Source organism: Mesocricetus auratus, unplaced genomic scaffold (genome assembly GCF_017639785.1).
Source record: "Mesocricetus auratus isolate SY011 unplaced genomic scaffold, BCM_Maur_2.0 Super-Scaffold_100004, whole genome shotgun sequence".
NCBI lineage: Eukaryota > Metazoa > Chordata > Mammalia > Rodentia > Cricetidae > Mesocricetus > Mesocricetus auratus.
In genome coordinates this window covers 31,897,007-31,915,938 of record NW_024429189.1, presented here as the reverse complement: position 1 = coordinate 31,915,938, position 18,932 = coordinate 31,897,007, and the positions used below count along the sequence as shown (strand labels likewise).

General features: G+C 37.8%; 1 long non-coding RNA gene across 3 annotated transcripts; it reads right to left on the bottom strand.

Moving 5' to 3' along the window:
- Positions 1 to 542: 542 nt before the first annotated feature.
- On the bottom strand, positions 543 to 18,924 carry LOC121140367. 3 transcript variants are annotated; one of them, XR_005877161.1, is made up of 3 exons: positions 18,790 to 18,924; positions 16,181 to 16,337; positions 543 to 5,186 (listed from the first exon to the last, which is right to left on the bottom strand). It is a non-coding gene; the product is annotated as an uncharacterized LOC121140367 (long non-coding RNA). The 3 variants fall into 3 exon arrangements; XR_005877160.1 differs by lacking the exon at positions 543 to 5,186 and adding an exon at positions 7,203 to 7,964; XR_005877162.1 differs by lacking the exon at positions 543 to 5,186 and adding an exon at positions 11,163 to 11,910.
- Between the last annotated feature and the right edge of the window lie 8 nt (positions 18,925 to 18,932).

Genomic DNA, 18,932 nt, shown 5'->3' with positions numbered 1-18,932 from the left:
GTGTAGAATTATTTGAGATATTTCTAGAAGAAATAGTCTATGTAGGGTTTAAGACAAGCTCCAGTAGAAAATTACAACAGAAATCTCTTAGAGTTCTGTAGAAAAAGTTATGACGCTTGTTGCAGAAAAGAAAATATAAATTTTAAAAAGGACACAAGCAAAAAATTTGTCACTTATATGATATCAGACTTACATTACCTTGGTCTGTCTGACCAGGGAGCCAACTAAAAATTAATTCTGAACAGAGTTTTACAGTCCATCCGATGGATATAGAAACAACTTATAATATTCATAATATAGAAGCCACCTAAAAATCTTAATATCCCAATCCTCAGAAAGTTGTTGACTGTGTTGTTTCGTGGAAAACTTTGTTGCCATCTTTAAACTCAATGAGTTCACAGCAAAGTAAACAATAAACAGAAGTTTGAGACAAGCTATGGAATGAGAGAAAATGTTTATTAGTCATTCATTCCCTCAAAGGAGAAATTTCTACAACATATCACAAAAAATGCTCAATAGCAATGAAAACAAATAATCCTGTTAATAAATGTACAAATTATCTGAGTAGACCTTTACCAAAAGAAGAGACAAAAATAGCCAATCACATGAAAATAGGGAAATGAAAGTAGAGATCACATTTTATATAACCTCAAGCCAATAAGAATACCTATAATCAAAACATTGACAATTGCTAGAGAGGGCTAGAGGCCAAACATCTAATACACAAGTTAAATTAGCACTCAACTGTGGAAACAATATGAAAATTTCTCAAAAACTGACAGGACTGGAGAGGAGGCATCTTATATACAGGTTAAATTAACATTCAAATGTGGAAAGCAATTGTGAAAGTTTTTCAAATAATGAAACTATATGATTCAAAAAATCCCACCACTGAGTATATCTTCAAGGGGAGTATCTAGGGGAGACTACATCAGGGACGTAAAATAAACAGATGAATTTTAAAAAGAAAGAAAGAAATGATATGAAACAAAGAGATCCCTAAAACTTTCTTTATTGCATCTTAATCACCAAAGTATAGTATTAGACAAAGTATTTATCAGTAAATGAGTAGATAAATGGAATGCAGCACTTAGGCAGAATAGAGTACATAATATTCACTATAAAAAGCGAAATTATGTCATTTGTAGCAATACAAATGAGTGTGGAAGTCATAGCAAATGAAATGAAGCCATACTAAGAGAAGTTCTGAAATAATTGCCTATAAAAAGACTGTGTTCAGTTAGCAAAGTGGTGACTAGTAGAAGCTAGGAAGAGGAGTGAGAGGACTTGTGCCTTTATTTGTTAATGGAGAACCAACTGAGAATTCTAACATAAAAACAACATGGCCAGCACTAAATCAAAATCCTTAGAAAAGAGGTATTTGAATGGTTTCAATATCAATAAAATACAAATTATTGGGATGATAAATAAAGTATATTTACTGAACCTCATTATATTAAATATAACTAACATTGCAGCATGAAGTAGATTATTACTGTCTGTAAAATAAAATGCACTTCACAACATGAAACATGTCATTAATTCAAGATGTATTCTATGTCTATAAAATACTTAACAGAACTTTAAAATAGCATAACCAAGTCTTTAATAACTCTTTGTTGTCATAAATAAACACTGGTTGGCATGTGACAATTTCCTATGAGAATGAAACAGCCCATCCTACAAGCAAACTCTTCAACTGTGAGGTAAATAACTCAGAATAGCATCAGGAAGACCCTAAAACTGACCCAATTCACTAGTCTCCTTCTTGATGGAATAAACAACAAGAGTTGAGGCTGCCTTTCAGAGAAACTGAGCTGCAAAGAAAATTCCTTCTCTGACAAGCCAAGCTGCTATGAAGATTCTGAGACCAGACCAGCAGTTGCCTGGGAGAAGCAGGTACAGGCAGATCTAAATGGAAGAGGATTACACCAACTGAGTCACTGGAATGGGCAACTGTCCAACCTGTTAAGCTACCTACTTACTATGATGAGTGCTTCAGGCTCCCAGCTTTTAGGTCATGCTTTCTGAGGAGAGTTCTGCAGACGCATCTATCTTGAGATCTTTCTGCTCCTGCAAGACACCTCTAAACCATACTCTTGTATGTAACCCCAATAAAACTCATGGTTCACCAAGGTGGATTTTAGTGGTATGTAATATAAAAAATAAGATCCAGAGACAGATATTGGGTTCAAGCTTCAAGCTGAAGATCATATAATTAAAGCAGCCAAGCCAGTAGATCTTATCATCTTTACCAAGTCAAAATGGCAACCCTGTCTCCACGAATCCTCTGAGGCAAAAGCTTTCAGTTCTTGTCTCCTCCTGCCTTTTATTTTTTCTCTACCCAGCCACATCATTCCTGTCTCCACCTCCCTAGTACTGGGATTAAAGACTTGTGATTCCAGGTGGTGAGATGACCTTTGTGTGAGTTGTTTCTTTTAGAACTGGATAAAATTCATGTAGTCAATGTGGCCTTGAACTAACAGAGATCTATATACACCTTAACCCTGAGTCCTTGGATTAAAGGTGTTAGCCATCAGTGCCTAGTTTCTATGGCTCACTAGTGTGACTGCTGGGATTAAATGTGTGCATCACCAATGCTTGACCTATATAGCTTGTGGCTAGTTTTGCTTTCTGTATCCTCAGGCAAGTTTTAATAAAGCAGAAATAATATATCACCACAGTGGTATCCGTATTTTAGTCTGTCATGAGCTCACCATTTGGGGTGAGTAGATGTGTATGTTGTATCTCCCCAGAAAAATTTTTGTCACACAATACTAGGTAAACAAGTACAGATGTACATTTGTGTTTGGGAGCCCTCCACCCTACAGACTGAGTGAATTTAAATGTACTTGTATTAACACTGAATTCTGAATGTGTGGAATATTGTCATTTACAGTGAATTTTCAACTAAGTTTAGCAACACACCTTGGGTCTTTGAAAATTAATCATTGCATTGCTCAGTTGTAAAGCTCAGTATAGTTACTTTAACTGTTTTCATGAAATGTTAACGGCTTAAACACAGGAGTGGCCTTTCAAATGTGAACTGACAGAAGTACATTGATTAAGTTACCATTCCAAATTACTTCCTTTTAATTCTCATTAATCTCTATTAATACTCTTAGCTCTATTGTCAAGCTTGATCTGCTTCTTACTGGATATTTTCCCAAAACCTCTTGATCAAGATAGTCAAAGTCTTTAGATTATTATTGTTCAAAATACCCATCACTCAGAAGAAAGCATGTTCTCAGAGATGTGGAATGACTCTTAATAGACAGTGTCTTGGAAACAGACTTTCACTATCAATTACCGGCAGATAGGCAGCCCAGCTGTTCTTATTGTACTTTATGTACAAATTGATATGTTTGCTATTCCAATGGCAAAAAACATATCAAGTGTCAAGTGTCCTATAAAAGTTTCTAATCTGACTGTGGATCAGTGGGGGATAGAGTATGGAGTACTGTAGTTCGAGGCAAAAACACTTTCTGAGACTCCAGGACAGGGAGACGCCAACTATCTCTGAAGAAGAAATGATTCCACTTCCGATCACTGTGGTATGTGGATTTTTTTTCATTTTTGTTTCTATGCCTAAGAAGAGAAACAATAACACCAGAGGAAGGGGAGACACAAAGACGAAGGCCTTTGACCAGCCAGTGCTTTGTGTGGGAAAATAAATGTTGGATTCAATCAATTCCTGAGAGACTAAGAGGAAATTTTCCAAGGCTACTTCTCCTATTGCATTTGACAATACTTACATTATTTGAGTCACAATAATTAAATTTTATTGCTTATTTTAAAAAGCAGATCATAAGTAATAATTTTAATGATTGCAAACAGCTGAAGAATTTGATGAAAGGTGAAAACAATAAGTCTGGACAATTAAAAGAACTTTGCTCCATTTTAATGAAAATAAACTATATAAATCTTTCATGTACTTTCTTCTCCATGTCAGTCCAGTATTTCCTGCCTCATATTTCATATCATGTGTTCGTGAGACAAATAAATGTGTGAGACAAATAAATATTTAATATATTAATTAAAGAATTTTAATATTGATTTAACTTGAATTATTAAATTAGGCACATAAAATGTATATAATGTTTGTCTTACATACCTGTCTTGATGCTGTGCTAAAACAATAATTGCAATAAACAACTTAAATACATGTGTAGTTTGGCTCACAGCTGAGGGTACAGCCTAATGTGTAATGGAGAAAGTACAAAAGCAGAAGCAAGAGGTGGTGAGTCATATTGTATACATAGTGAGGAAGGAAAAAGTGATGAATGCTTATGCCCATCTCACTTTTCCTCTATATACAGCCAAGGATTGCCCTAGTTTATTTTCCTGTTGCTGCAATAAAATACTCTGACAAAGGCAATAAAAAGGAGAAAAATGTTACTCTGTTTCACTGTTTGAAGGCTTGGTCCACCATCAGAGAGCAGACAAGGTTGCAGAAGCTTGAAACAGCAGATCTCATTGTATTCACAAGCAAGAAGCAGAGAAAGATTAATTCATGTTGCTGCTCAGTTCCTTTCTCCGTTTATATTGTCTGCAATCCCAGTTGCATAGATATTTCCAGTTCAATTAACATAACTGAAACAATTCCCCAAAGGTAAACCCAGGAACCCACCTCCCATGGTGATTCTGGAATTTATCAGTTGGCAACAAACGCTAGTCATTGCACTTGGTGATGGTGCTGGCCACATTTAGGACAGTTCTTCCAATTTCAGGTAATCTAACAGAAATGGTTTTCCACAGGCTTGCCCAGAGGCTTGTCTCCTCGATGAGCCTGGATCCTGTCAAGCTGACATCATTAACCATCACAATATGCCGCATTCATCTTTCCCCTTTGGACACCCAGAAGTACACAGTGAAGTTTAATGATCATTCACGGTAACTGCAGAAACTTTGTCCATTTGTTTGTTCATTTAGATGTATGTTCATAAACTATGTTTATGTTAAGACATTAGTTGACACATAGCATGCATTTCAATTATTGCTCAATTTTAATGGGTGCTTTCTTCAATCACTTGAGAAAATATAATGAATAAGTGACTTAGACATTTCCTCATATTTTGAAATGAAATGAGCAATGAATGTCTTAATGAAAAAATGTGACCCTTGAATAATGTCCACACGTTAATGAATGAGTCTCTCTCAGGTACTGTAGTTAAGAGGTATGATCCCTTTAAACAAGTCGGAAAGACAAAGAGATAAAAGCAAGAAACCAATTTGTTAAAATAACATAGGCTTGTAAAATTTCTAACATATCACCTATTTGTACTCTTCTGAAGACTTTCTGTAGGAACAAGCAATATCTTATAGTTTTAATTGTAGCTATATTCAGTGCAAAAGTCATTGATTAAAGCCACATAGTTTAACAATGACAGTGTACACTTTTGAATTGTTGAAACATTCAAACGTGTAGATGTGTTGCATATGTATTACCATTATGTTTCTGATTAGACTACCAAACAATATATACATTCTTATTCAGATCATGGAATGGTTAAGGGAACAGTAAAGTCATCAGTCATTTAAACTGGGCATCTTTATAAGAAACCACCAGATGATTTGATGTTTACCTTATGTTTTGTAGGGAAGCATTATAGCTCCCTTGTATAATAGAGAAAGAATGTGATGAAAAGTCCTGTTGATACACAGGAGAGGGAGATTGGCATGTAACATGATTTGAAGGATATCAGGAAAAATGAAATGTCCTCCAAGAAATTGCTTACTGCGTCTTCCATTTTGCTGTTATTTCACATTAGTGAGTTCCTAAGAGTTATATACAAATGTTTCTGTCAGGAAATTTTCTTTGGGGGAATTACTTGAGAGGGTGTAAAGAATGAAGATACCACACAAGTTATGCATGCAAATATGTTCTTGGAACCTTTGACGGAGAATAAGAAAACTCTGGGATAGAATTTCCAATATGGGATTAAATGTATTAAAATACCTCTGTAGTCACTTCACAGTATAGGATGACTACAATGCAGAGTTCTGATCTAATATTAGGAAGGAATGCTGTTGGGAAACCTTGAGATATGAAGGATTACCTGGTTTTATAAAAACGAAGACAGATTCAACAAGTATATCATTTTCCCTTTTATTATTTATTTATTTTTTGGATGGGTTCTACTTTCTTTTCGTTGTAAGGCACTATACCAGTCATACTAAACAAAGATACCTGGAACTAGAACAACTGTCAGCCTCCAATCGCAAAGACTTGTGTTGAGTTATGACTTGCTGATATAGACTTTCATAGCAGGGGACTAGCAGGATTCTGAGTCAGGACTGACAGATTCTGCATCAAGAACAGTAATATGGCGATTTCTGTTGCTTTCAACCAGGGTACACTTCCAATCACTCAGAGGAAAAGAACTTTCTTCCTCTACTCTTTGCTAATCTTTCATTGCCACAGTCAAGGAGGTAACTTGAACTTTCAAGAGAATGCCAATGCTGCATTGCTTGTTTCTGATATCAGTGAACACCTGCAAAATGCTAACTTCTAGAATAATCCTGAATGATTATTATTGAAACAAACTACAGAAAATGCCACACAAATAGCATAATGTCCAAGGTCTTTTCCTTTAAAATAGTATTTTTTGGCACCTGTTCTTCCTTCTTTTTAATATTCACTTACATACTGTGGGCTGGGGTGGAGTAACTAAATGTCACAGTGTGTGTGCATAGCTCAGAATAAGGCTTGCTGGAAATGATTATGTTCTTCCACCATGTGGGTCCTCTGAATTGCATTGAATTTCTCAGGCTTGGGGCAAGCACCTTTACCTGCTGAGCTATCCCATGGGCCCTTAAGTGGTTTCTTTCATGAATAACTTAAATAGTATCTTAAAACAAAAACTTGTTTCTGTGACAATGCAGATACAAAACAAAATTGAAAAGATTTGAACAGGTGTTTCCAACTTGAATTCATTCTTTAGATTATAGTAGATAAAATGGCAAATGACAGTGAGAAACCAATAGTCAGAGAAAATGACATCATACAATTTGCTGCTGTATCACAAAACTATGAAATAATATTTTAGATTTAAAATGGTAAGAAATTAAATCTTCTTTCTATAAAATAATTTTTATTTAACTTTTTACACGTTATTCTCAGTTCCCTCCCTTTTCCCTCCTCACTTGGCCCCCAATCCTCCCAACCTCCTACTCCACTCCACTCCTTTCCCCAGGGAGGGTAAGGGCTTCTATGAGGGATTTTCATAGTCTGTCATATCATCCAGGGCAGGGCCTTGGTCCTCCCCCATGTCTTCTATAACATGAAGAATATATTAAGAAATGAGAATCATTTCCAATGCCAGTCTACCTTAGGATAATAATATCAATTACTAATTCAATACAGAGCAGCCACCACAGTTTTGTTACTTGCTTTAACTATCATATAAAATATATTAGCAGCATTGAACGAAAGATTTTAACACAGAAGGCTGGAAAGGAAATATTAGTCTGATAGAGTTTCATAATTACATTCTGCTCAAGGTGATACAGAGTATTCAGTTAGGACAAATTAGAGACAGCAAAATGGAAATTTATCTTAGAAAAGATTAAAAATGTGGACACATTGGGTTAAAGTGTCAGAAACCATTTCAAGATCCAAAATGCTGCAAAGCTTTGCTGCAATGAGCATGGATGTGAAGTATGGCTGAGATATTCAGTGTTTGTTAAAAAGAAACATTCAAATTAGTTATCAAATTTAGAAATTTAACAGATTTGGGAGAAGGAGTATGTTTCAGCAGTTCAGAAGAGAATGGGATTCAGATATTAGTTACAAGCTGCAAAGTGAACTGAATTGAACTGAACTCATTTTATGACCTAAAGCAAATCTTCTCTCTATCTCAATGTTCTAAGCTGCAAAACTCAGTCCATATGAAAGACAGTTCTCATGAACCCAGCTGCTTCTCTGTGTGAGCAGGAAGTTCCCTTCAAAGTCAGTGCAGAAACTGTGAGGAATAAATGGCAGTAAGAATAAACATTAACTTATATACACTATCTATATAAGCCCCCTGGCTTTTAATGATATCATCCATATGACCACTTGATGTATGATTATCATTGATTTATAGACATGGAAAGCTATTTAATTGCAAATATACAGCTCTATTTAACAATTTCAGTATAGAATTGATTTTGCCTTGCCAAAGAGCATGCTATTTTGCACGCATGTTTATACTTCTTTATGATATCATTAAAATGGATGCTATTTGTAGTAAATCATTTATATCAAGCACATATCAATTTTATGTAACATATGAATAGGAAAATGGCCAATGTTTACTTAGAAATTCTCATTGGTGCATGGAAATCTGCCTGGAAATTTTTTCTTTGTTTTCTTTTATCCTCCACATCCCTGTTCCCTCTTACTGTGTTATTTGCCCCTTTCTCTTTTGCTACCCACTTTTTTCTCTTCCTTTCTCATCTTCTACTTTACTACCATTTCCTTCTTTATTTTCTTCTTCTGCTCCAGCTCCAACTGTCTTTCTTCCATGGACCCTTCCCTTCTCTTTTCTGTCTGTCCATTCATATGTTCATTCTGTATGTTTTCCTTTCTTCTTTCTCATAACAACCCTTATTGGCGACCACTATGTGACAGATGGCATGCACAATATTAGGAATCCTGAAATAAATAACACATGGTCGCCAAGATACTGAACGTGTGTCTAAAAGGAGAAAAGAATAATTTGAAAGTTGTTCGTGAAATCATAGAGAGGACATGGAGAACGAGATACAGGCTGAAAGAATAAGACATATTCACAAGCTTTCATTTTAGTCTTTATCAACACCTTCAGAGGCTATTTAAAAGTATAGAGTGCAGACAATAAGCCTCTACCCAACTGTGCCATTCTATACAAGATGGTATCACAAGCATTCAAAATGGCTCTCTCTGAAGATCTCAAGTCTTTTAGTAATAGCTTGTCTCATTGTTCTAAAAAATTATTCTGAGTATGGGGTAAAATCTCAGTGAGTAAGAATACTTGACTTAAAAGAAAAGTGATCTGGGTTCGAACAGTCCACACCCATGTAACACGGAAGCATGTGCCTGAAATCCTAAGAGATCACTATAAGGGCCAAAATAGTGAAAACAGTGATATTTTGGTTTGCTGAGATACCCTGTCCTAAAACAGTAAGGTGGGAAGTCATAATGGCGCCCTATGTACTTTTCTGGCCTAAATATGTTTGTACGCCTAAAAGACAACTATCTCTGGCTATGAAACAACTTCATATTTTTTGACAATTCATTACACACACACACACACACACACACACACACACACACACACACACTCCAGAAATTTATTCTGAATAGATTTGGGAATGGTAAAACAACTGACCATACACCTGGATTTCTCAAACCCAAATGGACATTCACTGAATTGGCTTTGGATTATCCTGCCTAAGAACAGTGTTTATGTATGCCTAAATTTGGCATCTAAGTTTGTCAGTTTGGCATCTGAATGGAGGAGTCTCAGTAACTGAAATCAGTCACACAAGTGCTACATATCTAGATATTTGATCTCTACAGACTTGAACATCAAATCTCAGGTGAGTGATCTGTTTTAATGGTCTTTACATGTTTGGTAACATAATTTTAAAGAAAACTAATCCAATTTTTGAGTGAACTCTTGGAGTAGACATATTTGGAAGCTTATCTATGTTATTTCTAAATGTTAACCACAACTTTCCCCTTTGTATATTCTAATCTGAATTCTTCCTTTGTAATATTAGAAACTATAGTGATAAATAAGATACATATGTGGTTCCCAAGAGTGCTTCCAGTGATTCATAAATCTCAGCATTCTGGAGATTGACAACATACCCAACAGATGCCTGATCCCTTTATTTCACACTCTGCAGACCACACATCCTTCCAAAGTTATCCAAGGTGATACCACAAAGAAAAAGACGGTAAATGTGAACAATATGCCTTTGTATTGTTTCTTACTATATCATATAAACTTATCATGTTTTCAAGATAAAGATTTTTTGTTATATTTTAAATATAAATTAGAAACAAGGTTTCTTCACATGTCATTTCCAGGTCCCTCTCCCTTTCGCTCCCTTTCTCCCATGCCCTCCCATCAACCACTCAAATATCCCCTCATTTCCCCAGGGAAGGTGAGGCCCTACATGGGGGTGTCCATAGTCTGTCATTTCATACAGGGCAGGGCCAAGAGTCCATGGTGGGAGTGCATCTCTCATTGTTGGATGGGAGTCTGAAGTCCATTTGTATACCCGGGATAAATACTGATCTACGACCCAAGGCTCAATAGATTACCTAGGCCTCCTCACTGACACCCACATTCAGGGGGTCTTGATCTCTCCTATGCTGGATTCCCAGGCATCAGTCTGGGATTCAAGAGCTAACCCTTGTCAGGTCAGCTGTTTCTGGGGGTTAAACCAGCCCAGTCTTAACCCGTTTGCTTATCAGTCCTCTCTCTCTTTCACTGGATTTCTTGAGTTCAGCTCAGTGTTTAGCTGTGGGAGTCTGCCTCTGCTTCCATCAGCCACTGAATGAAGGTTCTGTTTCCCAGACTCTCTGGTCATGGGATTGTAGGCTGGCACTTCCCAGATATAGATCTAAAATCCATATATGAGAGAGTACATGCCATGTTTCTCTTTTTGTGACTGTGTTACCTCACTCAGGATGGTTTCTTCTAGTGCCATCCATTTGCCTGCAAATTTCAGGACTCCATTATTTTTTTTTCGGCTGAATAGTACTCCATTGTGTAAATGTATCACATTTTCTCTATCAACTCTTCAGTTGAGGGGCATCTAGGTTGCTTCCAAGTTCTGACTATTACAAATAAAAGCTTCTGCAAGGCAAAGGAAACAGTCAACAAGACAAAAAGGTAGCCCACAGAATGGGTAAAGATATTCACTAACCCCACATCTAACAGAGGGCTGATCTCCAAAATTTACAAAGAACTCAAAAAGCAAGTCTCCAAAACACCAAAGGATCCAATTAAAAAGTGGGCTACAGAACTAAATAGAGAATTCTCAATATCTCTGAGATACCATTTTACTCCTGTTAGAATGGCTAAAATCAAAATCATCAGTGATTCTAACAGGAGTAAAATGGTATCTCAGAGTTGTTTTGATTTGCATTTCCCTAATGGCTAAGGATGGTGAGCACTTTTTCAAGTGCCTCTCAGACATTTTAGACTCCACTATTGATACATTTACACAATGGAGTACTATTCAGCCGAAAAAAACAATGGACCATGGGATCCCTTTGGTCAATGACTTGATTAGATGTAACCCATTCCTGGTACTGAAAACTTCATTTGGTGATGAGAGACATCTCTTTGGCAATTTCATTTAGATTGGTTCATATCTGATAAGGGTCTGTTATGCAAAATACATAAATAACTAAAAATATTAGATACCAAGAAGGAAAACAAATGAATTTAAATGAGGTACTGATTTAATCAAATAATTAGAGAAAACTCAAATGGCTGAGAAACACATAAAGGAAATGTTCAACATTGTTAGTCATAAGGGAAATGCAAATCAAAACTACTTTGATATTTCACCTTACAACTGTGTGAATGGCTAAGATAAATAAGAAGATGCGGAGTAAGGGCAACACTCTTCCATTGCTGGTGGCAATGCAAACTTGTACAGCCAGTATGGAAATCAGTGTGGTGGTTAAACAGGAAGATGAGAATTGGTCTACCTCAATTCCATCTACCAGATACACCAATCTTGGGCATATATTGAAGAGGTTCTTTCCAGCAAGGTCCCACCTAGTCCACAAATGAACACATGGATGCTCTATTGGTTATAAAGCTGTTGGCCTACCTTTCCCAGAATTCTCCCCGTCTCCTAGTCTCACCAGTCATTGCAGCCTCATTAATAATAGCCAGAATTTGGAAACAACCTAGATGTCTGCCAACAGATGAATGGATAAAGAAAATGTACATTTACATAATAGAATGTTTCTCAGTCACTGAAAAAAAATGAAATTTGCAAGTAAATGGATGGAGCTAAAATAAACCGTCCTGAGTAAAGTAACCAAGATCCAAAAAGACAAATACAGTATGTATTCACTTATGTGTGGATGTTGGCTCTTAAGTCATTGATAAGCAAGCTGCAAATCAGAGAACCACAGAGGTTAGTTTAGAAGTAAGGGAATGGGGAGGAGGAAGGATGGATCTCCTTAGAAAGAGCAAATGGAATAGGTAGTTAAGGATGGACAGAAACTGGACTGGAATGTAAGGGTAAAATTGTGAGAGAGAGGAACAGTGGAGCAAGGATAGAATATGGGGAGGGACAGATAAAAATAAAGTCCATTTGAGGTGTTGTATGGAAACCTAATACAACAGAAGCTTCCTGAATTATATACAAGAAAAACATTCTTATAAAACCATTTAGCTGAACCTTTAAAATGTGTATATCATATTTCAAATCAATTATTCTTCAATATTATTTTTAAATTTAGAATTTTTGGAGTTCCTATAAAGATGTTCTAAAACTGTGTAGAAATGCAACAGTATAATGCTAAGATTGGAAAGTTCTAAATTACTTTACAACTTTAGGTATCCTTCATGTAACAGCCAAAAACGTTTATGGGTTCCCCTGATGATAGGGAAATTCATGATTAAATCAATTTTCAAGCTCTTACAGTTTGGTTCAGTGTTTTCCCCAAAGGATTCTCAATCTCTCCCACAAAGAGGACCTTAAGTCACCCGCTTCATTTTGCTTGAAGTACTCAAACATGCTCTAAGATCAATTAACCATAAATTGGAATTCTTCCTTCAAAATAAAAGGTGTATTCAATAAGTCCTTATCAACAACCTGAAATATTTTATAGGGTACTTATTCATGAATGATAATGTTGCACAAGGAAGCATAGAAAATGATGTTACTGTAAAGCAAGATTCTCTTCCTAGTTAGATTTTTTTCTAAATGGCTCGTGTCAAGTTAAACGTAGGGACTATATCAAACAATTCAGATAAGCAGAAGAATGAATTGGCAAACTAAAACATTTCATTTACTCTGACTTCAAGAAAGTGATATGTAAAAGTTTTCTCAAGTTTGCCAAAATACTGACCTTTTTCTTAAATAAAAAATCATAATGTGAACCATCTTACTACTGTATGCTGTCATACAAAAATTCAGCTAAAATATCGCTATAACCTTCTACTTTAGTCATATTTGGAGTGATTTTTCATAAGTTATGGAGTTCTGTCATTTCATATATATATATATATGTTTAAATTAGAAAAATCTTATTTTCACATCAACCCCAGTTCCCTCTCCCTAATATCCTCCAATGTCCCCCATCCCAACCCCATCCACTTATCTGTTATTCCTTGTTATCATCACTTCTTGTTTCTGTTATTGGTGGATCTTTGATTCATTTGAATAGGTTATTTTCTGTAATAATTGGTGGTATACTTTGGGAAAGAGATATCCACCTGAGTCTTCACAGAACCGAATTTGTTACCATAGTCAGTTTAGTATATCAGCAATCAGAATTATCGTTCACTACATACCAGATATTTTTTTATTTTTAAATTTAAGTTTATATTAGAAACAAGGTTGCTTCACATGTCAATTCCAGGTCCCTCTCCCTTTCCCTCCCTCCTCCCCTGCCTGCCCACCAACCCCCCCAATATCCCCTCATTTCCCCAGGGAGGGTGAGGCCCTCCATGGGGGTGTCCATAGTCTGTCATTTCATATAGGGCAGGGCCCAGAACCTCCCCCAAGAGTTCAGGGTGAGAGTGCATCTCTCATTGTTGGATGGGAGTCTGAAGTCCTTTTGTATACCCGGGATAAATACTGATCTACTACCCAAAGCACAATAGATTACCTAGGCCTCCTCACTGACACCCGCATTCGGGGGTCATGATCAGTCCCATGCTGGATTCCCAGGCATCAGTCTGGTCAGGTCAGTTGTTTCTGGGGGTTAAACCAGCCCAGTCTTAATCCCTTCAGTCATCGGGCCTCCCTCTCTATCACTGGCTTTCTTGAGTTCAGCTAAGTGTTTAGCCATGGGAGTGTGACTCTTCTTCCATCAGCCACTGAATGAAGGTTCTGTTTCCCAGACTCTCTGGTCATGGGATTGTAGGCTGGCACTTCCCAGATATAGGTCTAAAATCCATATATGAGAGAGTACATGCCATGTTTCTCTTTTTGTGACTCTTTACCTCACTCAGGATGGTTTCTTCTAGTGCCATCCATTTGCCTGCAAATTTCAGGATTCCATTGTTTTTTGGTTTTTTTTTTGCTTAACAGTACCAGATTTTATGCTAAATATTTATGTCTCTTTTATTTACTATTCACACAAACCTGAAAATAAGGAATTGTTCCACTGGTTTGAAAAATGAAGATTCAAATGCATATTTGAAATATTTTATATAATTTCTGCTGTGTTTTAATGTTTTTTGCATGTGAGATGTATGTGCATGTGTGTGTGTGGTGTGCCAGAAATCCATGTTATATATCTCCCCATATCGCTCTCTTCCTTACATTTTAAAAGATCCAAAATTGTTATTAGGACTCTTCATCAGATGCTTTCTACTATATATATATATATATATTTTTTTTTGGTTTTTACGAGACAGGGTTTCTCTGTATTGTTTTGGAGGCTATCGGTCCAGCCCGGCCTCGAACTCACAGAGATCCACCTGCCTCTGCCTCCCGAGTGCTGGGATTAAAGGTGTGCGCCACCACCGCCCGGCTCTACTATATTTTTTTGGAACAGGATCTTTCAATGAATCTTGAGCTCATTGTTTCAAGTCTGGAATTTACCTGTCCCCTTTTGCCCAGCATTGGTGTTACAGTCAAGCCACACTACCTGGCTTCTCTGTGAGAGATGGGAATCCCAAGCCTGGTCATGAGAACTCAGATTGCCATCATGTTCACAAAGCACTTCAACAGTTGAGCTATCCCTCATACCAGAATTCCACTATAATAAAATAGTGTAATGTTAGAGGCATTTTCCTCTACTCCAAACTGCACAAACATATTACTGTGTTAATAGATGACTCCAACATTCCTGCCTTTTAGGAGATTCCAAGCTACAGAGCATAGAGCAAGTTAAAAATTTACCTAACTTATCACTGTAGAGTCAGATGTTTCTTAAGTTAGATGTGACCCAGTTAGTAAGAGACGATACAGCATCTCCACAGAAGACCACATTAAGATGCACATTAAAATGATGTGTTGTGGTCCTCAGATCAATAGCATAGAGTTTTGCTAAATTGTACAAAAATTTTACACAAATCTCATCAAATTGCTTTCTATATCACTTCAAAAAAAGCAAACCATTTATTTTCTCACATAAGATATAATTTAAATATTCCTTGACAGTTACTATTCTTTCCCTAAAGACTGGAGAAACCAAGCATAGTGCCCAAAATGTTTCTAATGTAGGTTCCTATGAAATGTTCATTTAAAATATTTGCTAAGAATTGAACCCAGATTGCCAATCCCGCTAAGCAAGCATGCTAAGCAAGCCTGCTTTATTATTGAGCAATACACCCAGCACCACACATATGCATGAATTTGTGTGCAAAACCATATTATTTATCATGTGTTAGGCATTGTCAAGACATTTATATATTTAAATTCTTAATAGCTTAGCTTCAAGGCAATGTGAGTAACTATGAGTTTTAAAAGACATGAATCTATTCTGTATCTTTGCTCATAATTAGGTGCCTAAGTGTCAAACTGTAAATTTCATCGAATTTTGAGAGCTCAGTTTGTGTAACTTTTCAGTATTTAGATTTACAACTCCAAAACTTCAAATTGCCTTTTAGAAAAAAATTCATCGTATTTGAAGTTAGTTTTTGCAAGTGTGGGGATGAGAGGAAATAACTTTCCAGTCAGCAAGAAGTCCTGGTTGCCACCCTCCAATTTTATTCTATTACTGGGTGAAAATAGATTAATGTGCTTTCCTCCACTATGCCAATATATAATGCATGAGCACAATTACCAGGGTGATTTAGAGACGGAATGCCTTTAATCTTCTGTTCAAATCAACCAATTACAATACTTAAGTTATGGAATGTTCTATGATTGTGCATAGACTTGTAAATAGAACTGATCTTAGTTATATATGGTTAGGAAAATGTGAACCCTATGATCTTACTTATATATTACACAAGTTATGGAAATACATCATGCATTTTATTAGCTAATCCAAACATACCATTTTGAGAGTTGTAGCTAAGGAGAAGATACTCTAGTCAAAATGATTCCATTTTTCCTCTTGAAGAAAGTGGAGTTGCAGGGTTTCCAAAAGTCATTGGCACAGTCATAAATAGAAACATTGCACAACAAACTTCTGCGTGTCAATTCTTCTTTTCCTATAGTAGAGAAACATTCGCATTTCAAAACATACTGGGGATAGTTATTACCTTAAGGTGGTATTCATTTGCTGAGTTTACAAGTCATTTAAAATTTATTAGCCAGCCATCCTGCTTTGTTACAACTTACTGTTGTATTATTGTATCCTGAAACCTTAGAGGCAATGAAACTTTATACGTAAAACTTATAATCCACACAATTTGTCCTTGAAGTCCTTGATTTGAGGAGAAATGTGAATTTTAGTTTTAAAAGCTAAGTAAAATGAGAGGGTGTTTAAGAAATGCGTCAAAAATAGCAACGTGGGTTTTTCTAGGCATTTGGTGACTAAGATCGGGGCTTTGGCTTAACAGCCACTTGACTGAGTTTGCAGTTCCACTGTGGTTGGTTGACTTCCTCAATAACCACTCGCTAAAGACAGTATCAAAGTCAGCACCACGGATAGCTCCAAGCTTTCAGCATCTGGAAGAGGAACTCCTCTTGCAAGGCCAGCTGTAGCTAGGGAACAGAATGACAGAATAATCTATTTAAAAGGTAAAAGAAGACAGAATAAAACAGGCATCGGGAAAGTTTGTTCTCGATATTACCAGGGACAAAACTGTACATATTCAAAAAAGTCAAACTAACTAAAAGTTTCAATTTTGCCAGGCACTGTCTTCCCTTTGGTTGTTTTCAATACTTTCATAAGAAATAATTAGAATTTCTTGAGGCTTTTTGTTGTTGTTGCTTTTATTTGGATTTTTGAGCTTCATGTTTTATGGAACATATAAAGTGTTATGTTAGTTATTCTCCTATTTCCTACAAAATAGGTGATTCACCTCCCTAAACTAACCTTGCTTCTTGCCACGTAGTTCTATAGTCATTATTTCACTTCATATTTGAGCTGTAACTAACACAATATGAAACGACTGATGCAGAAAAAGCAGGACAATGGGCTACACCCTGACTTAGCAGAGACCCTCTAGCACACAGCTTGGTGTCCTGATGGAAGTCTATGGACCTTTATTGCCAGACAGGCAAAAGAAATTTGTCTATACTCTCTTTTGTAGAATGACATGGTAGCAAATACAGAAAGGAGGGTGGATATGTCTATTACACATTTAATGAAGGCAAAGAAGCAAGGGATAGGAGAAGAAACCCGGAAATAAAACCCAACAACTTTTTCCTAGCACAGCCTAAGTCTTCTGGAGTATTTGAACAGAAGTATGTGTAAACCAGGAGGAGATTCCCACATTGGAAGACTCTGAGAAGGAAGAATGAAGAGGTCTTAATGCTGTCCTGTGAATCTCTTCCTGTCTTATGCATGTGCTCCTTTAGAAAAGGTAAGAAAGCAGAGGGAACTGGCTTGTATGTTTAGAAGGTAAGTAGCAAGGGAGGTCACTCCAAGGCTGCAAACTCTTAGCCCCACCCACCTTTTGTTCCTTCTCCCTGGCGCCCAGCCTCACCCATTCCAAACTCTTGCCTTGTTTTGTACCATTTGTTTACACAATCTTTGACCTCATCATCCTCCTGGAAACCTCAAATGCTTGGAGAACCAGTCACCCCTCAAACGTTGCAACCCCTCGGGGACTCCCTCGGGGAAACCCAGCATGCTCAGCGGTGCTGACAGCCTTCAGTCTTTCAGAGGCTTAGTTCAGCACTGAATAACCCCGGCTTCATTCGGGACCCACCCCTGAGGTGTTCAGGGTCCGAGTGGACCCTGAAATTACACCTGCACTCTTAGGTGGCGCATCTTAGATCTACAACATCCTGAGCGCCAGCAGAGCTTTGAAACACTCAATGAAGGACTGGCTTCCCACCTGTCTTTTCTTTGCAGGGGAGGGTGTGTTAGCTATCTCGGTTTGAGGCGCTTAAGGATGGAGTCCTGTGGCTAGTGGCCATGGAGATCACCTTCCCAGAGTAGCTGTTTTATCACTGAGTTTTGGAGATTTCTTGGCTGCCTTCCGCTAAAGCACGCTTGAGTAGCCCGAGCTGTGGCTGCACCCAAGCTAAGCTCCCAGGATAAAGGGCTGTTTGTGTGTGTGTGTGTGTGTGTGTGTGTGTGTGTGTGTGTGTGTGTATGTGTGTGTGTGTGTGTGTGTGTGCGCGCGCGCGTGTGTGTAAAGGCTGTGTGTGTGTGTGTGTGTGTGTGTGTGTAGGGGGAGAGGGCGGGGACAGAAACGTCAACCCCCACCCTGCCTCCTTTTCTTTTTCCCCTTCCTGCAAAAGGCGCACAAGTCTTCCACCCCACCCCACCCCCGCCCACCAGCAATTTTTGGGGCTCTGGGAAACAGCCAGGTTAAGCCCGTTTGCACTGGGAAATTGGCGCTGTTTGGGAGAAGAGAAGAGAAACAGATCGATTGCCCTTGTGACTCCCCGCCCCCCCCCGCCCAGCCCGCCCCCCCGCGTTCCTCGGCCCTCCCCCGCCGCATCCCGCACCCCGCCTCCTCCCCTCCCCGCCCCCAAGCCTCTCACCCGCGGCAGGCCGGTGCGAGGCCCCCTCCGGAAGGTGAGCGGGATGGATTGGACTCCGGCGGCGAACGCGGGTGTCTCGAAGTGGTGCTAACGGGAAGAGATTTCTGCTCCCCAAAGAAGATGCGCTGCCACAAAGAGCGGCT